The 26,670-nt window shown below is 36.5% G+C and overlaps 1 protein-coding gene across 2 annotated transcripts in view; it reads right to left on the reverse strand.

The window, feature by feature from the left end:
- The window catches only part of Gbs-76A (Glycogen binding subunit 76A), a 64,218-nt gene that overhangs the window by 32,827 nt on the left and 4,721 nt on the right, over positions 1 to 26,670 (reverse strand). The window contains exon 1 of one of the 2 annotated variants that reach the window (XM_089098125.1): positions 14,075 to 14,150. The exons of the other annotated variant lie outside the window; for it this stretch is intronic. The gene's annotated coding sequence lies outside the window, so the exon portion shown is untranslated. Of the gene's footprint in view, positions 1 to 14,074; positions 14,151 to 26,670 lie in introns of those variants that run through there. 2 annotated transcript variants of the gene reach the window in all.

Raw genomic sequence — 26,670 nt, forward strand, 5'->3', positions numbered from 1 at the left:
AAAGGTGTTCTTGCAAACCTCGAGTTAAGGGTCTTGGATCATAATTAGTACAATTATACCGTTTTATACTTCCAAGATTTTCAACTTAAGAAGTGGTACGAAAAATGTTGTTTTCAGTGCTATATCTCACTTATGAATTGTAGAATTGCTAAGAGCCCTTAGATATGAGCAAACTTTTTCAAATGAACCAGTTAACATCACTCTAAGAAGTTCTGGTAGCCACTAGCCCCAGCATTTCCAATTCAGACATGGCACAAAAAGTGCCGTTTTTAGTACCATTTGAAACTTGCAAATGGCGGAATTTATAGGAAGAACGTAAATATGAGCAATATTTGTATATGAGCTATCAAAAATCTATCTACGATGTTCTGGTTGCCCGCTAGCCCCACCCCTTGAGAAATGGCATAAAGTGCCCATTTTTGTGCCATATGGCACTTGCGGATCGTGGAATTTATATAAACCACGTACATATGAGAAATAGCTCTTGAATGAGCTCTTAAGCATCTCTCTATGTTCTAGTAACCCCCTAGGCCTGGAAAAAAAGAAGAAAAAATACCGTTTTAAAGTTTTTTAGCTTTTAGTCACTATGGCCTGTGATTCGCTCTTTACTAGGTTGCAGCTAATGCTTCAACCATGACAAAGAGCTCATTGCGAATTCTCCGGAGAAACTAGTTCATATTGAAATCTGGGAAATCTAATAGATGGTAGAATTTGTAAAAAACCTAGTGAATATAAGCAATAGCTTATAATTGAGCCATTAAACATCTATCTATGTGGTTGTGGGAGCCTACTAATGTTTCAGTAACTTACTGGTGAGTCAACTATCTATGGAATCTACTACAAGGGCTGGGAGGGGGATGGTACAAGAAGAATTCTTGGAAACCTTAAGTTAAGGGTTCTGGAACATAACTATTACAATAGTACCTGTTTTGTACTTTGGAGCTTTTCCACTTATGAAGTGGCACCAAAAGTGTTGTTTTCAGTGCTATATCGCACTTACTAATGGTAGAATTGAAAAAAAAAGCACATTTATATGAGCAATAGCTTTCAAATGAGCCATGAACATAACTCTTATAAGTTCAGCTAGCCTAATAGCCTCGGCTTTTCTACTTGAGACATGACACAAAAAGTGCCGTTTTTAGTGCCATTTGGAAATTTTAGATGGTGGAATTTAGGTCTATAGAAAGAATGTAGATATGAGCAATATATTTTATATGAGCTATAAAAAATCTGTCTACGAAGTTCTGGTAGCCTGCTAGCGCCACAACTTGAGAAATGGCAGAAAGTGTCATTCTAGTGACATATGACACTTGCAGATGGCAGAGTTTATAAAAAGCACGTAGATATAAGAAATAGCTTTTGTATGAGCTATTAAGCATCTCTCTATGATGTTCTGGTGACCCGCTAGGCATGGAGAAAAAAAACACAGAAAAAAGAGAGACAGATCAGTGCTACCGATGCAAAAAAGCGATTTTCCTTGTTGTTCAAGGAGGGCGACTGTAATCTTCCTGTCCAAGATTTTCGACCATGCTGATTCCAACTTTACACTTTTTGTTTTGACGTGGGCCTATTTTCGAAGGGTCTCAGGATTTTTTTTGAAATCACCATGAATTTAGTTTTGCAATGAACTTTTACTTTTAAGACGAACCAAAATAATAGTTATTAATAATAATAATAATTTATTTATAACCCACTGCGCAAACAATGCGAAAAATAGTGGAGTAAAGAGAAAACGAATAGAAAAATAAACACACACAGCACTTAAAGTAAGATAAACAAATAAAAAGAAAACTCAGCGAAACAAACGAATGAGACCATGGCGAGGGGACAGTTTTTCATAGGCATTTGCAGACAGTTTTATATGTAAATGACGAAGTTTTTCCTTTATATCAGGTGTGTTATACTTTTTGATAATACGGCGATTACGAAATGACAACGGAAAATACAACAAAAATTTGCAATACCGAAAATAGCCTTTCCTTAATTTAGATAGATCATTCTTCCTAAGCAAAATGTAAATACCTGAAATAGCATGGTTACAAAAAACAGAATACAGCGACACTAAAGCTTTGCGATTGTATTTCGACCGATTGGTAACAATCTTGGAATACTCTCATTTAATCTTGGTACATGCGTCCCTAACAGCTGACTGGCGAAAACAAAACATATTATTACACAGAGTAATACCAAGCCAACATAGGCTATCAACTGAACGTATAGAATGCACTATCATAGGCAGCGCGCTAGCGCTGCCTAAGTAAAGAACGATGTGGGCACAAAGTGTTTTTTTTTCTTCTTCGGTCAGGAACTTCGTAACGAAGGAGTTGTCGTAGAAACTTCGAAAAGGGATCATTCGATTGGAAATTGGAAGGGCTAGTGCCCTTTTTTATAGTCGAAAGTGATTGGAGGGCAACTAGCCCCCCCACGCCCATCATTCCACCAAATACGTCCAATCAAAATTTTGAGATGGGGAGGACACTCCCCCGCAACCATCGGGGCAAGGGTTTTAAGTTATGCCCTTGGGGCATATAAGGTTTTTATAGAAGGCTTTGTCGTAGAAACTTCAAAAAAGGCTCATTCGATTGAAAATTCAAAGGGCTAGTGCCCTTTTTAATAGTCGAAAGTGATTTGAGGGAAACTAGCCCCCCTTCACGCCTATCATTTCCCCAAACAAATCCAGTAAAAATTTTGAGATAGCCATTTTGTTGAGCGTAGTTGATTTCCACAGAGAAAATATTTTTTTGAGGAGGACACTCCCCCACAGCCCTCAGGGTAAGGGCTTTAAGTTATGCCCTGGGGGCATATAAGGTTTTTAAACAAGGCGTTGTCGTAGAAACTTCAAAAAAGGGTCATTGATTGGGAATTCAAAGGGCTAGTGCCTTTTTCAATAGTCGAAAGTTATGGGAGGGCAACCAGCCCCCCCCCACCACGCCTATCATTTCCCCAAACAAATCCAATCAACATTTTGAGACAGCCATTTTGTTCAGCGTAGTTGATTTCCAGATAGAAAATAGTTTTTGAAGAGGACACTCCCCCACAGCCCTCAGGGCAAGGGTTTTAATTTATGCTCTGGGGACATATAAGGTTTTTAAAGAAGGCGTTGTCGTGGAAACTTCAAAAAAGCTTATTCGATTGGAAATTCAAAGAGCTAGTGCCTTTGTGGGACACTCCCCCACAACCCTCACGGTAAAGAGTCTAAGTTATGTCCTGGAGGCATATAAGTTTTTTATTGAAATCTTCGTTATAGAAACTTGGAAAAGGGTTCATTCGATTTGAAATTAAAAGCGATAGTATCCTTTTTAATATTCGAAAGTGATTTGAGGCCAACTAACCCCCCTCTCACGCCCACCTTTTCCCCAAACACATCCAATCAAAATTTTTAGATAGCCATTTTATTCAACGTAGTTGAAAGTAGTGGAAATTAGGTCTTTAAGGATGACAAACCCTCCCCTCCACAACCCTCAGGGCATGGGTTGTAAGTTATGCCCTGGGGCATATAAAGTTTTTATTGAAAGCGTTGTCGTAGAAACTTCAAAAGGACTCATTCGACTGGAAATTGAAAGTGCTAGTGCCTTTTTTAATAGTTGAAAGTGATTGGATAGCGACTAATGCCCCTCTCACGCCCACCATTTTCCAAAACACATCAACTCAAAATTTTTAGACAGACATTTTATTCAACGTAGTTGAAAGTGTTGGAAATTAGGTCTTTAAGGATGATAACCCCTCCCCCCCACAGCCATCGGGGCAAGGGTTGTAAGTTATGCCCTGGGGTAAACAAAGTTTTCATTGAAAGCGTTGTCATATAAAATTCAAAAGGGTTCATTCAATTGGAAATTGAAAGTGCTAGTGCCTTTTTCATTGTTGAAAGTGATTGGATGGCGACGAACGCCCCTCTCACACCCACCATTTTCCAAAACACATCCAATCAAAATTTTGAGATATACATTTTTTTCAACATAGGTGACCGTTCTGGAAATTATGTATTTTACTATGATAACCCCCTCAGAACCGTCAGTAAAAGGCACTAAGGCTACACCTTGGGGGCATGTAAGGAGTATATACTAAATTGCCTTATGAATTATAGGAACCACTGTCACTTTGCCTAAGTAAAGAACAGAAACACTCGAGAGCCAGACAAGAACCGGGGACTAGGTAAATGGGAGGACACTCCCCCACAACCCTTAGGGCAAGGGTTTGAAGTTATGCCCTTGGGGCATGTAAGAACGATGTTGGCACATTGTATTATTTATTAATTTTTTCCTTTAGAGCAGGGCACTTCGTATCGAAGAAGTTGTCGTAGAAACTTCGAAAAGCGCTCATTCAATTGGAAATCGGAGTGGCTTGTGCCCTTTTTAATTGTCGAAAGTGATTGGAACTAACACCCCTCTCCCGCCCACCATTTCCCCAAACACATTCAATCAAAATTTTGAGATAGCCATGTGGCACAATTTGTTTTTTTCTTCTTCTTCTTCAGTCGGGCACTTCATATCGAAGGAATTATCGTAGAAACTTCGAAAAGGGCTCATTCGATTGGTAATTGGAGTGGCTAATGCCCTTTTTAATAGTCGAAAGTGATTGGATTAAAAATTGCTGAAAATTTTTCTCCAGCATACAAATAGCAGGCCAAACTATAAATTCTTAAAAAAAACGAAAAGATTTAAAGTATTATTTTCTTTTTCTCTGAAAAGACTATGTCAATATAAAACGAACAGAATTTAATTAAAAAAACTTTTTCCACAAAATAAGTTTTTCAAAGAAAAGTAAAGAACTCCATTAAACAAAAAATTAGCAAAAATAAAATCAAATAATCTATCAAGGGTGAAACTACCATAAATCAGCATCGATAAATAAATGAAACCCAAAACGAGCAGAAATTACAATAAATAACGGAGTCAAACTCAAAACGAGCAGAAATTAACATAAGTTGGGCTCAAAACCCCTATGTCTTCCCAAGGCCAGAATATAATTTGCACTTTACTGTAAAAAATATAAATGTTTTTACTTTTACAACTTTAATAAATATCAGTATATGTATATTAAACTGACAATGTACATTCATTTGTATTTTTTTTCAGTAAAGTGCAAATTATGTTCTGGCCTTGGGAAGGCATAGGGGTTTTGAGCCCAACTTATGTTAACTAGGTTGCAGCTACCGCTGCAACCATGATACCAAACTGTCGAGAAGTTTGCTGAATGTACTATCTGATCAAACCGATTTCATAGCCACAAGGATAAATAAAGGGCGACAGATTGCATTGGCCTTGTATAATTTAGGCTATATATTTGCACATTAGGGGATGGGGGTAAGGTTAGGTTTAATTAGGTTTTTAACCCCTTTCTGAGATTTGTTTTTCCCCCTCCCCCCCGCTTAATATGCAAATATTTAGCTGAAATTATATTATTGTATAAACTGAAGTATTATATTTTCATCCTGTTATGGCATCTTTCATTATGATTAACCTAACAGCCTTCTTGAGTGTGTTTGTATAATACATAAGTACCAGTAACTTTTCTTTCAAGAGGGCATAGGCTAATGCTACCAATTTTCTGTGTGTTTTTAAGTTAATCGGTGATGGTGGAATTTATAGGAGGGGCGTAGAAAGGGTGTAATTGATATGGGGCAGGGGGGAGGCAACTGCCCCCTTCAGACCCAAGTTTGCCCCCCAGACCTCATTTTCCCCCCGGCTAAAATTTTGTTTCTGCAAAAAAAATGTTGTCAAAACTAAGATGAGCATTCATAATTCAGAAATCCAGAGTAATAGGTCAGTTTTCTTTAGTATATCTTTGTCTTTATGGTAGTATATGGCTCATTTTTCCATTTGTACTATCATTTTCACTTGATTTGGAAAAATTGGATCCAACTTTTCACCCCCCCCCCCTTCCCCCACCTCAGGATTTTGACGAAATTACGCCACTCACGTAGATATGAGCAATACCTTTTATATGAGCTATTAAACATCTGTCTAGACACATGCGATACCAATAGGCCCAATAACAATCACGCCGATACGCGCGATATAATTACGCCCGATACCGATAGAGTGTGCAGCCCTTTCTCCAGGGAATATGGAGGGTCGTATCATCACCAAAACCAAAGATATTTGACCTATGAACTATGTTGAACAAAATGACTATCTCAAAATTGTGATTGGGTGACTTTGGGGGGAGGGGACCTTCAAGGAAGGGAGGGGGGTTAGTTGCCCTCCAATATTTTTGGTCACTTCAAAAGGACACTAGCAAATTTAATTTCTTTTCGAATGAGCTATTATACATCTCTCAGTGATGTTCTGGCCACCCCCTACCCCTGCTAAAAAAAAAAAAAAAAAAAAAAAAACGGGAGACGCATCAGTGCTACAACAAGGAAAAAGTAATTTTCTTTGTTGTTCAAGGAGGGGGACTGTAATTACTCTGTACAAGGTTACATGGTGATTCCAATGGTACACTTTTCACTTTGATCTGACGCCATTTTCGAGGGGTTTCAGGCTTTTTTTCGAAATCATCATAAATTTCTTCTCGCAATAAAATCTTACTTTTAAGACGAATCAAAATAATAGTCACCATTCCTCAATCAGTGTCAGATGGCAATTTGTTTCCACTAGGCAGTTTTTTCCTAAACTGATTTTTGACTTTGACTAAGGGTTTTGGAACATAATTATTACAATGGTACCGTTTTATACTTCAACGTTTTTCAACTTAAGAAGTGGCACAAAAGGTACCGTTTTTTGTGCTATTTGGAAGCTAGACCCTAGCTTTTCCACTTGGGACATGGCATTAATAGTGCCATTTTTAGTGTCATTTAGCAGTTGCAGGTGGTGGAATTTATAAATAAAACGTAGATATGAGAAATAGCTTTAATGTGAGCTATTAAACATCTGTCTCCGATGTTTTTGTAGCCCGCTAGCCCCATCACGTGAGAAATGACACATAATGTGTCATTTTGTGTCATATGGCACTTGCAGTTGGTGGAATTTACAAAAAGCACGTAAATATGAGAAACAGCCTTCTAATGAGCCATTAAGCATCTCTCTGTGATGTTCTGGTCAACCGTTAGCCCTGGAAAAAAAGGAGAAAAAAGGGAGACAGATTAGTTCTACCCATACAAAAAAGTGGTTTTTCTTGTTTTTTAATGTTGGGGACTGTAATTTCTCTGAATAAGGTTTTCGACTATGCTAATTCCAATGGTGCACTTTTCATTTTTATCTGACACCATTTTCGAGGGGTTTCAGGCTTTTTTTTTCGAAATAACCATGAATTTCTTTTCCCAATAAACTTTTATTTTTAATACGAACTGAAACGATAGTTACCATTCCTGAATCAGTGTGAGATGGATTTTTTTTTCACTAGGCAGTTTTTTTCGAAACACGTTTTTTAACTTTTGGTTACTATGGGCCGTGGTTCGCTCTTTACTAGGTTGCAGCTGCCGCTGCAACCATGATAAAGCGAATCAACTTTGTTGAATCCAGTGCTTTCACCCTGTGGCATTACTTCTTTTACAACTGCATGGAAAGCCTAAAATATACTTGTTCATACTTTTAAATCAATTAGCTTTTCAGAATTTTCAATTGATTGCAAATTCATCCTCTTCGGGGTAAAGTCATAGTTTTGTGCCCTAAAATAGCAAGAAAACGATATTTTTCCCTGGTCCAATTTGTATGGTCACTTAATGAGCTCCCTCCCAATTATCTTGGACCTTCAGTTTGATACAATCATCCTTGGGAGACAACAAAGCAAATAAAAATGCATCGACGATGTTTCTTCTGAAAAAAAAAAAATGCGAAACTCCACATTTAGAAGATTGGAGATGGAAATCTTATCTGGTGCTAAGAGGAAGTGGCTTCCAAATCCTTTCATGTCCTTAACAATTTTAAATTATTTTAAAAGGGAACTTCCAAATCCATCCAACTTATAATTCACTTGTCATTAATTAATTATTTATTGCAGTTTTAACTTCAAGAAGGCTTGAGGAAACAGTTTTATATTCAGTGGAAATATAACCAAGAAATTAATAATTCTTCCAACTTAACCAATTAACCAGAAAACTTATAATGACTCCAACTTGTTATTCACCTGTCATTAATTGTTTATTTAATGCAATTTTAACTTCAAGAAGGCTTCAGGGAACAGTTTTCTATGCAGAAGAATTAACTAGAAAAAAAAAACTTACCATGATAGGACATATAGAGAATTGTAGTAGCAGTGTGACTGTGCCTGCTACCCTACTTTACTATTGTACAGGGCAAAAAATAATTTTTGGCTTCTCATAAGTTTTCTAAATTTGGTCCTGAGGGGTGGGACGGGTATTCTTGGGTATTTTCTTTCTAGTTCTTTCCTGGATTAGACCAACCCTGAATACTTTATACGTCAAAGCGTTTTTGAATTCCTTCCAATTTAGGTTCTTGAGTAAGTGGTGGGCAAGTAAGTGGTAAGCAAGTGGTAAAGGATACAGTGTGCATCCAAGAAGATTCCTCTTCATTCTTCTACCGTCTGCATTATTGAGTTCAGCTTTTCTAGCTGAAGTCAATAATACTAGCTTTACTAGCTGTAGAAATGTATGAAACGTTACAGTTGCCCTATGTGTGGAGAGATGGACAAGTCTTTGCATCATTTTTTAGGGGAATGTAAGGAATTAAGGGAATTATGCCTGGAAATATTTGGTTGGGAGGTAGGGGAGAGAGATTAGATTTTGGAAATTTTGAAAAGTAGGTGTTACTTAGATATAAATAATATTGGAAAGTTCGTCCGGGTGGGTATGAGGCATCGTGATGATTTTCTAAAAAAATGAGTTTTAGTGTTTTTTTCAGTTTACGTTTTGTTATTGTATTTTTTTTCGCTTGTTCTAGTATGTTACCATGGCCCAACAGGGCTTTCGTGTGAATAAATCTATATATCTATCTATCTATCTATGAAAAGTATAAGAAAACATAGGGAAAATCATCGAAAATATCGAAATTTTGGGAAGGACATAGACCGAAAGTTTATTGCTTAAAATTCCTTGTTGAGTTGGTTATTAAGATTGGACAACGGGAAAAGCTTGAAAAGAATTTCTTTTTTGTTGAATGACTAAAATTACGAGTAAACCTTTTAATTTGAAGGACTATTGAAATTGAATTCACTTGCCTGATAAGTCATGATTATAATGGCACCACCATACAGATAGCAAAAAGAATAGAGGCCAGATTCTCACTGGCTGGAGTGTATTTATTCTGTACTTCCAATCTAAACACTTCCATCAAAATATTTAACGTAAATCCTGTTTGACGGAAAAAATACTACGAATTTTTCTTGAGAACTCCATCATTTTGTGATTCCTAACCAGAAAGTTAAGAGAAAAATAAGGGAGCAGAGTGTTTTACCTTTGAATGAATGACAATTCTCTTGAAAGATTTACTCCGCGACTTCCACGATAGAGCCACGAGTGGCAATTTTGAGCCTCATTTAGGGTTTGTTTGGGCTTATTTGGGACATATTTCGGAGCATTTTTTAGACAATTTCCAGGACACACTATATAAATTGACTAGCGGCAATCCTATCCTCATTAATTCATACTTTCCCTAATTCTTTGAGCGTGGACTGTGTCTGAGGTAAGAATTTTCTCCGCCAACAAAAGTTTAAATGGTCTCGATGTTGATGGAAAGCGAACGTGTTTGGATAACCTGACTAGAAATGAGTTTACAATTGAGCATAATTTTGTTTGACAGCTATTTAGTCTTTGGAATATTCTACCATTTCCTCGTAAAAAATCAAACTAGGTTTTTTTCACTAGGGAGTATGGGTCGCTTTAATAAATGGTCAGCATGACAACACAACTTTAAGTAATATTGACCTCTCGCTTGAAGTTAAATGACGATAAAGATGTCGGATAATTTTAAGGAAAATATGTGGACAGCAGATTGTTTACTACCTTATCATATCCACACAATCCTTTTTCCTGAATTGCAAATCGATTACGTCATTGTTTTAATAAACTGCCTAATTCGGATTTGTTTATCTTTGCTCTGTAAGTCATATCTATTCTATTTTAAATACGGAATTTATTTTTTATTCGTGTTTTTGTGCTGTTAAACAGGATCCAATGTGGACTTCTTGGTCCAAATTTAAAGCAAGGCATAGCCAGATATTCACTTTGAAAAAAAAGAAAAAATACCCAAGGGGTTAAGACCATCCTAATTGTTTCGAAGGGGTTTAGCATTGCAAGACGGGGAAGCTACAATAAATGACATTCTCTACTATTAGATAACCAAACAGTAGTTTTTTTGCTGCTATAATATTACTACAACTACTGCTAACAACTGACCATAGCACCAAGCCGCCTGAGGCTAACACAGCTAAGTACGCTCCCCCTCCATCCCAATCTATTCAAAGCCTCCCCCTTTACACCCTCCCAAGAAGTTCCCATTTTCCTTAAATCTTTCTTTATGACATCCTCCCACACCAACCGCGGACGACCTGCATTCCGTTTAGGCCTAGACGGTTGGCCGAAAAGAACAATGGTACTATTCTATTAATCGTGCTCTTTTGAATACGGCAATGCATACCAGTCAGGAAATAGATCAAAACGCGTTATGAAAACAGGTTTACAATGCCTTCTGGAATGTAAACAAAGGCAAGAACTGTATTTAAATTGTTGTTTTTTGGGGTTTAGGGGATGGGGGGAGGTACCTAGGTTAGGTTAGGCTATATTAGGTTACGTATTTAATATATGGTATGCTTTGCCCCCCCCCCCTAATGTGCAATAATATAGTCCAAATTTGATTCTAAACTATTATATATTCATCCTATTTTATTTTATTTCATTAGCATTAACAAAACTAGCACTATATAAAAGAGCCCGGTTAATAGAACAGTGTCAGAACAATCTCTGGCAATCTGTCATCCTTCATCCCCAGCCCTACACTCCTAAACATCCCCTGTGGCTATGCCGGTGGTGGTAGGTCCAAATGATTTCAGCAGGCACACGTTCTATTGAAAATAGTCCACTTAACCTTATGATGAAAATGTTTTGTTGTCATCTTAACTGAATCCTCTGGAAGCTCGCATGTGAACCATGCAACATTTTTATTTTCACATTTGTCGCGGACTGCTTTTTAAAAAAAGCGTTCATTTCCTGCAAATCGAATATGATAAAAGTGGAAATAATTGTGCTTTAATCGGAAGTAAAGATTCGCTGTCCCAACGATACAATATCGCAAAGATGGTTGCAATTTATATTTCATGGTGAAAAATGCATTGCGACTCCGAATATCGCATGGGGTAAGCAACAAGCAATATAGATTCTGCTGCACTGAAAAACCACTTATGTCATGTTCTATTTTATACGGTATTTATTTTCTTATATTCGTGTGTTGCTAAACAGCATCGAATCGAGAAGTTGTCGTACAGATTTAAATCAAGGGATAGCCATTGGTTCATTTGGAAAAAATACCCTGGGGCATAGCCAGGGCACATACAGTCTTTAAGGGTTTAGCACACAGTCTTTGTTTCAAAGGGGTTTAGCATTTCAAGACTTGGGAATTACGATAAATATCGTTTTAGCTTTTGAATAACCAAAAAGAATGTTTTTTTTTGGGGGGGGGAGGGGGGCCGGTTTGAGGCAAACCTAATCTGTTCGGTCAAATATATGAATTGAGGTTTTAATTAATTTGGAACTTAAAATCTATAGCACATCGTTTGTAAGTTACATCATCCTAATTATACCATAACCGAAACTCCATATTTTGATCGAGCTGATTTGTTATCAATCAAAGGATTTGCAGTCTTTCCCAGGTGCAGACAAGCCTGTGACAGGGGCGGATCCAGGATTTTTTTTTAGGGGAGGGCATAAAATAGGTTAATCCGGTAAACTTGCGTTAAGAGCAAGTTTATTTAAAGCAAACTTGCGTTAATTAAGTTAATTACACTACTTTTGACTGCGTTAGGGGGGCGCCCCCCTCTGGATCCGCCACTGGCCTGTGATTCTGTCTTTCTGAACCTAGATCTAGCTTTGAGTCTATACCCCTAAAATAGCCTAACGCGTATTCCGTTTCCCCTAAACTATTGTACCAAATGGTTGAGAAAAAAGAAAGAAAATCGGATGTCAGTCCTTTCTACAAATTAAATAAAAAAAACAAGTTTTTTAAACTGAAAGTAAGGAGCGACACTAAAACTTAAAACGAACAGAAATTATTCCGTATATGAAAGGGGCTGTCCCCTCCTCAACGCCTAGGTCTTTACGCTAAAGTTTTTTATTGTTTTAAAAAATAAAGATGTGAGACAGAGTCAAACTTTAGCGTAAAGAGCGAGGCGTTGAGGAGGGGACAGCCCCTTTCATATACGGAATAATTTCTGTTCGTTTTAAGTTTTAGTGTCGCTCCTTACTTTCAGTTTAAGAAACTTGTTTTTATTTATTTAATTTCTGATCGTTTTTTAGTTAATGCAGCTTTTATCGTGGCTCGCCGTCATTGAATAAGTAAACAAAATTTGCATAAAAATTTACTTTTCTTTTTCTAAATGGCTGTCTCTAAATTTGGTTCTGACGTAATCTACAAATTAACTTACGTAACGAACTTCTATATTCGTATATTTTTCTTCTGGCAAAAAATACAAAGTTGCAGATTTTTGCAGATATGAGCTTGACACCTATGTAATGGGGTTTTCTAATACGCTGAATCTGACGGTGTGATTTTCATTAAAAATTTTTCACTTTTAGGGGATGTTTCCCCCCTCTTTAAAAAATCAGGTAAATTTTCTCAGGCTCGCAGCCTTTGATGAGTAATACTAAACTTAATAAAATTCATATATTTAGAATCAGCATTATAAACCCATTCTTTTGATACATTTATTAACATCAAAGTTCCGTTTTTAAAAGTTTCAATTACTATTGAGCCGTATCGCTTGTTTTTTTTTATTGTTTTTTTTTATTAAGTATATGTTATTACGTATATGAGGGGGTTCTCCCCTTAGTAAATACCAAGCACTTTAAGATAAAAGTTAAAATAAAATTTAATTCACAAAAACCTTAATAACAAATTACGTTTAATTATAATAGATAGATATTTTTAAAGAACAAAAACAAAATGTAGAATAATGAGGGTGGTATTGAATTGGTGGTGAACCCCCTCATATACGTAATAATTTCTGTTCATTTTAAGTTTTAATGTTGCTTATTACTTTAAGTTGAAAAAACCTGTTTTTTTAAAATTTAATTTCTGATCGTTTTTTAAATAATGCTTGGAAATCCGGCGCCCCCTTCATAAAAATGTCCCTTACCCCAAAGAAACATCCTCCACGGAAAGATTCTTCCGAATAACCCCCTCCTCCAGCCCCCCCCACCAGAAAAAAAATCTTCCTGAAAATGTCTGTATACTTCCCAATAACCAATACAATATGTAAGCAATGGGCAAAGTTCATAACTTGCAGCCCTTCCCCTGGGAACTGTGGGGGATTAAGTCATCGTAAAAGACATATTTATTAGATTTTCGACTATGCTGAACAAAATGGCTATCTCAAAATTTTAATTGGGTGACTTTGAGAAAAAAATTAGCGTGGGAGGGGGCCTAGTTGCCCTCCATTTTTTTGATCACTTAAAAAGGGCATTAGAACTTTTAATTTAAGTTCCAATGAGCCGTCTTACGATATTCTAGTACCACTGGGTCAATACGATTACCCCTGGGGAAAAAAAACAAATAAACGCACACCCGTGATCTTTCTTCTGGCAAAAAATGCAACATTCCACATTTTTGTAGATAGGAGCTTGAAACCTCTACAGTAGGGTTCTCTGATACGTTGAATCTGATGGTGGGATTTTCATGAAGGTTCTATAACTTTTAGGGGGTCTGTCCCTCTTTTTTCGAAAATCAGCCAAATTGTCTCAGGGGCGTAACTTTTGATGGGAAAGACTAAACTTGATGAAACTTATATATTTGAAATCAAAATTAAAATCTGATTCTTTTGATGTATCTATTGGTACCAAAATTCCGTTTTTTAGAGTTTTAGTTACCATTGAGCCGGGTCGCTCCTTACTTACAGTTCGTTACCACGAACTGTTTGATAAATACACTGCGCTACGAGTTTAATGATTGGGCTAATAAAGGTTTACCTCTGCACTGAGAATACGTCATAATATATAAGAAACTATGCACCAGAACGGTCATAAGTATGTACTAGTAATTTAAAAAACATCTAGTGCGTTCACTTCCACAATCCAGAACCAAGGTTGTTGAATTTTGCAGTAACCCGTTGCCCGGTATTCTTGTAATTCAATCCAATTATTTTAAGAGACGGAAAATACAGTGGTCAAAGATTTCGGAAGTTGTCTCCAGAATTCGACAAGGAAATTTTGTTCTGGCCAGGATTGCCACCCTTGTGGTTTATCACTAATTCTAGTGATTTTTTGTATTGCATAAACCAAAAAATCACTAAATCAGCTCATGATTCACTAGACTACTGAAGAAAATCAAATCAACAAAAAAACAACTAAAATCTAGTGATTTGTTCCTTACTGGGTGACAACCTGGCTACTAGCTTTCAGCTATTCTTCTCTCGCTTATTTTAACACCAAAATAATGTAAAGTATATGGTATGGATTTATGAGAGGGGTAAATCACAATTCAACTCTTAAAATAACAGTTACACGAAACATAATAAACAATAAGTTATCCTAAAACTTTAGGAAAAGGGAGCGCCTGAAGGGACCCCACACTGCTTATTTGGCTGCCGGTACAAAAATCAATTTGCTACAGAACTGAGGAGAGGCTTAGACTCATATATTCATTGTTTCTTTTTTCTAATTCAATTGTCGTTCCATTCTAAATAGAACTTGCCAAACAGACCATTTCTATTTGGGGCCATTTCGAGGACGATTTCTGGATCTAAAGAGCTGAAGTAAAATATCAGGATTTTCAAAAAGGCCCAATTAAGATGCCAGAGGCAACATACTAGCGTTACCTTATTAAAGTGCAGGGGTGCCAATCTAAGAAAAGGTATGAAAAAGCAAAATTAATTTTTCACTATCAAGGGGCGTAATTACGTAGTTTTTCAACTTAATAAATGAACAAAAACAGCTATTTTTCAAAATCTAGGAGGCAGGCAAAATTATATAGGGTTAAAATTGACCCCTAGCCCCACAGAAAAAAAATTAGCGCCCCTGGTACAGTGGCATGGGCCATATAGTATTGTTTTCTTGCTCGACCACTTCATGAAGAAGGCACGGTCTTAGAAACCTGGGAGGGGAATCATTCGCTCAGAAATAAAAATTTATAGTGCCCTTTCTGAGGTTTGAAAGTGATTGGAGGGCAACTAGTCTCCTTCCTGTTATCTCTTTTGAATCCAGGCACCCCCATAACTCCCCATGGTATTGGATCAACATATTAAGATAAGTTGAAAGAATTAATAATGCGCCTCGGGAGTCTTCACGACCCCAGAAACCAAAGGGGTAATGCCCCTAAGTTATGTAAATTACCTATCGTTCACAAAAAGTCTTAGCTGAAAAAGCGGGCAGTTTTGTCATGGTTGTTCAATCCGCTTGGAATTCGTAGAGAGCGTTGTTTAGGTCAATATTTCCCACAATATCCCAAGAGTATACTCGTAAAAACGATACGCGTACCTGGGTGAATAAAAAAAACGGCAAGCGTACCCGAGATTTAAAAAAACATTACCTGCAATATCAAACAGTTCGTGGTAACGAACTGTAAGTAAGGTGTGACCCGGCTCAATAGTAACCGAAACTCTAGAAAACGGTACTTTTGAAGTACTTTTAGAAATACCATTTACAGGTATTTCTGATAGGATTAAGCTATAGATAGATTAAATTAAAAAAAAATGACTGATAGTAAGGAGCAACATCAAAACTTAAAACGAACAGAAAATATTACTTATATGATTGGGATTTCCGCCTAGTCAATACCTCGCTCTTAAAGCCAAAGATGTTTTAGTACTTTCATAAGAGCTATTTATTTTGTGAGGCCTTTGTGATTAAGCGGTCATTTTTAAAGAATTGGAACAAAATTCGAAATTGAGCTTAAAGGGCAAGGTATTGACTAGGGGGCGAACCCCCCTAATATACGTATTAAAAATATATGAATATAGAAGTTCGTTACGTAAGTCAATTCGTAAGTTACGTATATTTATTACTAATAAAAACGTTCGTAAGTAAAATTAAACAAGTTTCGAGAAAGCCATTTCACCAAATAAAAGTAAAATTAATATGTAAATTTTGTTTTAATCATTCATGTACGGTGAGCCAAAATAAAAACCTGCATTAATTCAAAAACGTTCAAAAATTAAATGAAAAAAACAAGTTTTTTTTTAACTGAAATTAAGGAACGACGTTAAACCTTAAAACTAACAGAAATTATTCCGTATATGAAAGGGGCGGTCCCCTCCTCAACGCCTCGCGCTTTACGCTAAAGTTTGACTTTCTCACAACTCCATTTTTTTTAAACAATAAAAAACTTAAGCGTAAAGAGTGAGACGTTGAGGAGGGGACAGCCCCTTTCATATACGGAATAATTTCTGTTAATTTTAAGTTTTAACGTCGTTCCTTACTTTCAGTTAAAAAAAAACTTGTTTTTTTTTATTTAATCTCAGGATATTGCAGGGATCGAATTGGATCTTTGGGAACGGTGGAGGGCAAGTGGAACTGGATTTTTTTTTTAGCTTTAAAAAAAGTCAAAACTTTCAGAATGTTTAGTACTTAGGGGGAGAGAAGCAGGGGGCTTAAAAATTTTTAGCCTATAAATTTAGCCCCAGTAGAACTTCCTAATATTGAAGTAGTGAGATAAACTGAAAGACGGCATACATTTGTACGCAGGTTATGGAAATAGCGCATCAGCAATATCTCAATGACTGTCTGGGGGAATCAATTTGAGACTTTCAGGGAGTGTTGAGGCGTCTAATGGAAATGGGATTTTGAATTCGTGGCGATGGCAGAGGTATCGGGAACTGACTTGAAAACTTTTAGGGAGCGCTGAGCGAGGATCAATTAGACCTCAAATTTTGACTTGGAAGAGAGATCAGAGGGGAAGGATTGAAATGTCTGCTCTCATCGACCTAAAAGTCTTTGCAACATTGGCTCTTATGGGATTTATAATCAACTAACGGCTAAGTAGCCAGGTAAATGAAAAAAACACCATCGGTACACAGGTTACAAAAATAACGCATCTACAATATCTTCAGAACCGTTTTGGGGATGAAGTTCATGTTTTCGAAAACTGCTGGAAAGGCCAAGTGAAACGTAAATTTTTACTTGAAGGAAAAGGGCAGTGGCAAGGCACAATTTTTTTTCAGATCCTTCAAAACGTTTTGCACTATCAGCCCCTGTGGAACTTAGAATGCATGCACGGTGCAATATCTCAGGAAACGGCTAGAAGGGATCGAGTTGAAAATTTTGGGGAATGTCGAGTGAAATAATGGAACTTAAAATGGTTGTGTTTATGGAAGGGATTGGGGGGCAGGGATCCGAAAAGTTTTCGTGTCCAACTTAACTTAAAAAAAAATTGTGCTGCGAGCCCCTGTGGAAATTTTTTTTTCACAATGAAGGAGGAAGGTAAATTTAAAGACATTATGTATTTCCAGACTATCAAAATAGTTCATCCGCAATATCTCAGGACCGCCTTAGATGATCAACTTGTAACTTTCAGGGAATGTTAGGGGAAAAAACAGGGCAAGGGGAAATCAAATTTTATCTTTTGGAGTGGGATAAGAGGGTCAAAACATTTTCATTTCAAAAATATTGGGTTGCCCAATAAAATAGTCCAAAAAAAGGGTCAATGGGTTTTTTTTTCTGAAAAGCTCGAAACTTTTATAAGCATATCGTAGTATCAAGAGGACCCCAATGCACAAAAAAAAACAAAACAAAAAAACTAGAAAACAAAGCATCGTCCAAAAATGGCCAAAAACTTTTTTCCGGTCAGCCAGGACTCATCATATTTTTGTTCAACCCAGACCAAAAGGAAGTACTGGACTTTGCATGTTCCTGACCATCTCTGACAAGAAAAGTAATGACCATCTCTGACCGGTTTGAAAATTAAATTCCTATGTTCCTGGACCTGGTTGACTCCTATCTATCCCTCAATATTTTGGCAGAAAGGTAACTATGTTGCACCTTGTTTAGGGCAAAATGACGCAACCGTTTTCATGCTATATTATAAGAGGCACAAAGTGGGCCATAGCTCGTCTAATACCGTTCTGAAGGTACGTGTCACCACATTTTGTAAGATAAAATTCGTCTTGGGACACAACATTTCAAAAGCATCGCGGGGTTGATATCTACAATTTTTTATTTTTCTGGAAAAAATTTATTGTTTAACTTCTTAGAACTTTTTAATTGAAATAGTTTTAGTTAATATTAATTTTGCTAATGCCGGCTAGTAAGTTTTTTTTGTGAATCCACTTGTGTTAATTATTAGCCGGAATGATAATAACTCCGTTTTAGGCCGCTTACATCCATTCTTATGCAGATTATCGTTTTGAGCGCCGTGTTCAACAGAGGTTTGTGTATTTTCAGAACCCATGTTCAATCATGCTATTCTGGCGCTTTATAATTTCGAAAAACCCGTGTCCAACGCTTTCAGAAGTCGTCAATTGAAAACACTTAGATATGAACGGGGGTGCTACCATTTCAAACAACCGTCACAAGCTCTAAACGTCATTTCGTCGACAAGGAAAATCCATCAGAACCACTAACCGTCAGAACGTCGACAGTCATAACATCGACACGTCATTTCATCGACAGTCACAATTGCTACCCGTCAGAACGTCGACAGTCATAACATCTAAAAAAAATTTAGGTGTTATGACGTGTCGATGTTATGACTGTCGACGTTCTGACGATTAGTGGTTCTGACGGATTTTCGTTATGAAAAGAATTACCTCGCTCAGGTTAGGTTTTAATATATTAGGCTTTTTATATATTAGGTTTTAATAATTAGGTTATGTTAGGTCTAAAAATTTATAGATGTTATGACTGTCGACGTTCTGACGGTTAGTGGTTCTGATGGATTTTTGTTATGATATTTTTTTTAGATGTTATGACTGTCGACGTTCTTACGGGTAGCGATTGTGACTGTCGATGAACTGACGTGTCGATGTTATGACTGTCGATGTTGTGAAGGTTAGTGGTTCTGAGGTTTCGACGGATTTTTTGTCGATGTTATGACGGATTTAGTACTGCTCCTGACGCTAGTGCTCCTGATGGTTAGATGTTATGACGCCTTCCCATATGAACGCACGCAGAACCTGAAAACGATTTTTGTCAAACCCGCTCACCACACCCGTCGCCTGAAAACAGAACAGAACTAATGGTAGATTTGATGGTAGTGGTCATAGAAGGAGATCCAATTAAACTTGTCAAGGAATTCGGACTTTTTAGGATCTGTACTAACACCTTGATGAGGGTTACAAAAAGAAATGGCTAGAGTTAATGGGAAAGTCTAAACAGTGTTTACCATTTTGTAAACAAAAAACAACGAAGTTTTTGGGCGACAATTTTCAGGAGAGAGTTGATAAATTGGACTTGTGACTTGATCAATCGAATATGACCACCGAAAAAATCATCAAAGAGGATTGTTCCGAGTATTTCGATTTACGGTGGTATACATAAGGTCCCTAAGTCCTGAAAGTAGTAATCTACCCATTCCTATGTTCACCATCGATTGGTAAATCACAAAACTAGTTTAATTTAGCATGAGTGATGTAGAAGAGCTAGTCAAGTAATAATATTTTACGGGATAGATCCCGTTAGAACCCATTTGCCATTATAAATTGGGTATTAGGAAAATCAAAGTGGTTGCAAACTCAAAGAGCTCACCAAAACCTTGACATCGAAGGCAGGGCCAGAAGCACAGACCTAAAACAGGGAGATTCCTTTGGGTACATGAATTACAACTGTGATTCCCAACATACGGTGCAGGTCTCACCGATGGGGCATGTCAATATTTTGGTAGGTCATGGGAAGGACGTGCACCCTCGTCTGACTATACTTTAGAGCCTTGGTTTTGAAGAAAAAAAAACATTTTTCATGTGAATGACACGACAATAAAATATATTTATATAGTAACAAAATGAAAAATACATGATAGTATTGCAATGGTGTCGTATTCAGACAATGGTTCGTAGTATTGCAATGGTGTAGTATAAAAGGTGTCGTACCCAGAGATATTTTTCATTAGTATAAAATAGGCCTGAAGGATGACCCAAAAAAAGTACCAGGTTAGTGGCCTTTTAGGCTTCCTTAACATGAATACACGTAAAATTTTCAATAAAAATTTAAATATCACGAAGGGGGCATCAGGATTTTGGAAATGTCTAGGTGGGGCATGACCTAAAATCGGTTAGGAACCACTGAATCAGAACCGGAAGCATATATAAGGGAATACAGTTGTGGACGCTTGTGGTAACCGGCATAGGCATCAAACTTTTCTTTTTCTATAAGGAAGAGGGCTCATTATTAAAGTAGAAATGGTTCCAATATTCTGAAATGCAGTGTTAATAAATCCTAATGACTCATTTTGAGTTATTCATACTAAGATACCATTTTTTGTCTTTTCAGCCCTCAAAGAACGTCTCCTGATTAAAGTTTTTCTAACCTTTATACCAATTTCATTTTATTCCATTTTTGAAAATTTGCTTCAAAATAAAACGTTTACCACATAAAACATAAGAAAAGGCTATATCAAAACGGGAGCAAAAGTTGTTAATATAGTCTGACTCCTGTAGTAGAAACAATATGTATATTTAGAGGCAATTTAAACTTAGAAATTTTAAAAGCTTTTTATGAAAAAGTGACCAACGATTCTCACCAGTAGACTATATTCTTTTTTAAACTACTCACCACAAATATATCTAAGTAATGATTGCTTTTTTAGCTATCTATCATTATTTTGACTTCAAATATCCAAGGCCTAAAGCCGAAAGGAGCACACACCCACTTTTAACCTCAATCTGTCCTGACATAGGAACAAGTTGCAAGGCTGCTAACTGTTGCACTTTTTTTTTTTTTTTGGTTGGTTGCTGTTGCGTCCGTAACATAAGACGCGGAAAATCTACACTTTTGGTCAAACTGGCTATTCTCTAAGAAAACTTGACACGTTAGTGTGTTTTTTGGGGTCAAGTGGTCACATGTTGACAAGCTTGTCATTAGGCAACCCTGTTGTAAATCGTGGCTGAATTCAAAGAAGAAATAAGTAAGAGATAAAAGCAAGGTAAAAATAAGGAACTGAGACAAAAAAAAATGAAACAAAGATGGAAAGCAAAAATCACTCCTTCACTATGTTCAAGTTGATGTTTGTATATTTCAGGACTGGTTAAATCAAGTGTCACATAGAACACCAAATCATGTGCATGAGTTACTTCTTAATTTGCATAACAAACATACAATGACATATTGAGATTTAAAAAAAATCATTAAAAAACGAAATAAGAACGAACTTAAAAAAAATCGTTGGCAAAATAAATGAAAAAAATCTATTAGCAAAAACACAAAAATAATACAAATATTACAGGCAAGAACTCCATTCAGCCGTCCACAATGTGAAAACAGAAAAAACGATATAGAAAAAATAAGCAAAACGAAATTTAAAGGCAAACTTAAAAAACGAAGATCGAAGAAGATCAACAAATATAAAAGAACCACCTAATGACACCAACTGCAAGAAGATGACATAAAAATTGAAAAAATGATTAATCATTCATTTGGGAATGTATTTTATCTATTTGGGATTTGTCTCTTGCCAATATCTGCATTTTGATTAGGTTGCGAAATAATTGGCATACGTGCAAGGAGTCATCCATTAAGAAAAAAATGTTAAAACGAACCAAAGACGAAATAAGAACGAATTAAAGAAAAAATTGGCAAAATAAATGAAAAATTTTCAGCTAGCGGGACCAAAAGATAATACAAATGTTACGGTTTAACCCTCTGTTCTGCCATAAAGGCACATCTAGAGCAAAATCTAGAGGAGCCCAATGTGACAAGGGCGCCAATAATTGACCAGATTGACAAGCTTATTTAGAAAAAAAATGAATGAGGGTGCCAGAATAATCTTGGGGGGTGGCACGGTCCCCCCAATCCCCTGGATCCGCCCCTGTTCAGCCGTCTACAATATATATAAAAAAAAAGAAGCAAAACAAATGCAAATACAAGCCCCCAAAAAAGATAAACAAAATTTAAAAGACCCACCTACTATAAAAAGGTGATTTAGAAATGAACCTGAAAATTCTTTTTTCAGCGCCACCTAGTGTACATCTCAGAGCGCCACATGTTCCGCTCAGCTCTGCCACCTTTGACACAGTAACCACAAGGCTTGGTACAGTTCCGCCATTCTTGGCGCACTTTTTCAACGACTGGCATGTGTCACCTAGTGTGCGGTATTTTTTGGAAGTTGGGGATTCCTCGCAGACACGTGTTTTTATATCATAAGGGGAGGAAAAATACAAATAATCATAATATATGAAGTATTCTAAACGGGGCTCAAGAGAGTTTCCCGAGCTGAGGTTTTGGCCAAAATATTTTCGCTATTTTCTGATATTTTACTGGCTGAAATTTTTCCTCGTTTTTTATTCTACGTTTTTTTTTTTTTTTTTTTTTTTTTACTTCGGATTTGGATAGTTCCGTCTTGGAACTTATTTGAGACTGAATTTCACATGCAAATAGAAGCAGAAAAATAGAATCAAATGTATGTTGCAGAATCTGAAAATGTACCGAAGAAGATGCATAAGAACCTTTTAATTGACACTAACTTTAAACAATCAGGCTGGAATGTGTCGAGGCTTAAGAAAAAAAAAAAAAAAAAAAAAAAAAAACGAATCTTTAATCCCTGCATTAAAGTCCGTGTTCCCCGATTTGTCTGTTGATATTTGTCAAGAACGTACACAAGCTTGCTGCATAATACGTCACGTGCTAGCACCTACGAAGAGGGATGTATGAGTAAGCAAGCTCAAACATTAGCATCCCCCCCTCCTTTATTGTTGACGATTCCACAGAAAAATCATGCAAGAAAGTACTGCATTTGGTGCTTGTTGGTAAGTACTTGCCCTCAGGCCATACGGTTCGAGAGGATTTTTTGGGGCCGCAACAGGTCCGGTGCTAGTGCAGAAGGGTTAGAGAAGTTGATAATCAGTCATCTTAAAAGCCTCAGAATTCCAATAAAAAAAAGTTCAGTAGCCTTGGATTCAATAATGCAAGCGCCAGAAAAAAATAAATAGAAAAATGAAATAAAATGCAAGCACAAATACCAGAGAGTAAAATGGATTTGGTGTACTCCTGAAAGAGGTAATACCGTATTACTTACTTTCGGATACATGAGCCATTCTGTGGCACTATAAGAATAGTGCAAACATGCCCAGAAAGGCCTTATATATTAAGTTATCGTGCATGTGACAAATAGTTCAAAATAAATTGATGACTCGAAAGGGCATCAAAACTTTCGGTCCGTGGAAAACCACAGAATGTGCAGGTTGTCAACAAAGGTGACTGTGCTTGGAACCCGCAATACTATACTAATTGAACACTTGAAATCGCTTTTTCTCTCCTTCACTTACCAGGGAGAAGGTGGTTTAGCTGGAGATAGATTTGGAAAAGACACGACGATGAAAATCCTTATTTTTCGTGCACGATTCAAGGGTCATTGCTTATCTGTATATTTTGGCGTTTGTGCTCCAGAAGGTGTATATTATAAATAAGGAAATTCGGCCAGATTCGATAAAAATTTACAAACTAGTAGAAATCACCACTCAGCTCTCAAACTAGGAAATAAAATGAACGCTGCCTTGAGAATTCCACACTTGAGAATCTGATATGCATAGATCTTGAAACGGCTTTATCCGTCAGCATCCGCTGCTGGTACGACTCCCTGCTTGCTGTGGACTCAAGAGATCAGACTCAAAACAAAATAGAGAACCAGTGGTCCATTTTTACACCCAAAATCTATTACCAGAAGAAAAAACGGAACTGGATGGAACTACATTCGAAGAGAAAGCAGCAGTGTCTCCAAACTGTATTTGCAACACAAAAAATAGCACGAAATGTCACAAAAAATAAAATGACGAATCTTATGTTTTTCGTCAAAACTGACATGCTCCTTTTCTTTAAAGGTGTTATTAATAATATCTGGCTAATAATATCTGGCTAATATTTGGAATGCTGTCGGGATGTTAGTACCGATAATTCATTGCAGTAACAAGCCACTGGACCGGCACCAAAGCTTTACAAGCTCATCCTCTCCTTCAATTGTCTCAATGCCTTACTCTATACTATTCCCATGAAGTTCTGATTGCGTCGGGGTAAGGTAAAGAAAAATAAAAAAGCTAAAAATTGAAAACCTGACCAGCAGATTGACCGGTGCTCTACTAGATTTGGCTATCGCATGGAGACGGCAAGAATTGAACTTTTTTTTTGTAGTTCTGACTGCCAAACAGAAATAGCCAGGATCACGCTTTTGGGTTCACTTTGTCGCAAGGAAATGACCGAGGTCAACAGTTTTTTGGTCAAGTTGCCGCAAGTTCCCAAGCTCGTTTATTGGCAACCATGAGCAGTAGACCGTAATGGCACAGTAATCTGGTGATCCTCCTACTAGTTTGGCAAAAATTTTGTTTTCTTCCTTGAGTGACCTTTATCATAACTGTTGTTATGAAACCTTAGCTTCTAAATAGTATAAGTCAATATTTAAGCAACCAGCAGAAGACATTTCCATCACACCCATATATTTTTATGCACGTATATAATTGGCTTTTCAATATATAGGACGACATAAATTGTGCGGTAATTAACTTCTAGTGGGTATTATGTTTGTGTATGAAGTCTGCATGTTCAATTACTTGTTTTTTCTAGAAATAAACTAGGGCACAAATTAACAAAAATAGAGAAAACATAAAAAAAAGTTCGTTGATAATAGTGAACATGTCTATTTTAATCATTAAAAGAATTCTATAAATTCTATAAAAATACTTCTTCCAAAAAAGTAGTTTTTCAGAATAAATAAAACTAAAACAAAAAAAATTTAAATGAATAATTACATCAAACATAAAAAAAAACAGAAATTACCACAAATAAAATTAGGGCTACACTCCCACCGAGTCCACTAAAGGCCCCAGTGCGTCATTTCCCTTTATAGAAAGCAAATTCTGTTTCGAATTGTGGATTTCTCGTTAGTCACAACATCAACAAAAACGCAACAACAAAATAATATCACAAAGCTAATAAAGGTTTACGACCAGGCATATCAACTGCAGGGTGCGGAAGCAGGGAGACCAATTACTCTCCTAGATTTATTTTTATCTCCCCCCCCCCCCAAAGATTTTGAAAAATTATTTTTTGGCAATTTCATTGAAAATTTTTAATTTCCTATTTCCACCAAGAAAAAAAAACAGCGACATTACCATACCTAGATTATGGAAAACAAATTACAACCCCCCTCCCCTACATTTTCGCGATGGAACCATTTTTTGCAGCTAAAACTTAGTTCATGTAGTAATGGGGAAACCTCCCCCTCCCTAATAGACATATAAAAGACTTGAGTGAAAACTGTATTTTATTGGAAACGATACGTTTTTTGAACATGGTTTCTGTTTGTCAGAACACCAGCTGTCGGAGAAATGAAATTTGATTGATTGTTTAAAATATAATTATATTAATTCCTGGAAGTCTCAGAAATTCTTGATTTTTCAGTTATGACAAAAGAGAAAGTATTTAAAATATATTTTGTTTTCAGTGGAACGCAAATGATGCTCTGGCCTTTAGAAGGTTTAAGGGGCGATAGCCGCGTTCTTATTTGTGACAATTTCGGTTAATTTGGCCTTATTATTCATTTTCTTTTCAGTTCGTTTTTGGATTTATCTATTCATCCAAAGCAGTATCTGTGATTTTCATGTTTGATAGGTTTATTCATTTAATTTCTGTTCATTTTTCTTTGAAAAAATTCTTTTTTGGATTACATTTAAACAAATCTAATTTTTATCTTTATGTTACTTAATCTTAGGAATACTTGTAAATATTCCTGTTTTTCTACTTAAGAACTAGAATATTTGATTGTAATTTAAATTTTGGGCAAAATGCGAATATTCAGTTAGGAGGTTCGATCATCCGTGGACTTTTGCAATAAGTTGTTGATAATACGTTTACTATAAAAATTAAAGTAGATGGGGAGGTGATTTTTGTCCATCAGGATTGGAAATCTGCGGAAATTTAAGTGTTCTATGGGGTTGAAGCCATCTCATAGATGCCCTGATATGCATACATTTCAATTCACCATGTCATTAAACAGGCTTTGTCATCTCCTATTTTGATGTAACTGTTTCTTTGTTGTAGTAAATGCTTTTCAAAGTAATTCATAAAATTGGATTATATTTTTTGTCTTAAATTGTAATTGAATATGGTGACCAATACATCCAGGTTTTTTTCCTCAGTTTTTCGTCTTAATGGAGGTTCTTGTGACCCTGTCTGTGTGTTCTAATATTTATCAAGCGGATGAGCGAAAAAAGACCCGCATATTTCTCGCTAAGAATTGATAAAGCAATTTGTGTTCTTCCAAAGTTTGTGTTCCTCCTTAAGTGGCCCAGTGGACTTTTGCTTAAAGTTTTATCCCGATCGAAGAAAAAAAAATTTGTGCCTGTTTTGGGGTGTAATGAGTAGACGCAATCCAATTTTTTTCAAAATTCTTCTTCTCATAGGCTTGTTTTGCCAATGCAAGCCGACCGGAG

Source organism: Artemia sp. Qi Xiang Cuo, chromosome 12 (genome assembly GCF_049724085.1).
Source record: "Artemia sp. Qi Xiang Cuo chromosome 12, ASM4972408v1, whole genome shotgun sequence".
Lineage (NCBI taxonomy): Eukaryota > Metazoa > Arthropoda > Branchiopoda > Anostraca > Artemiidae > Artemia > Artemia sp. Qi Xiang Cuo.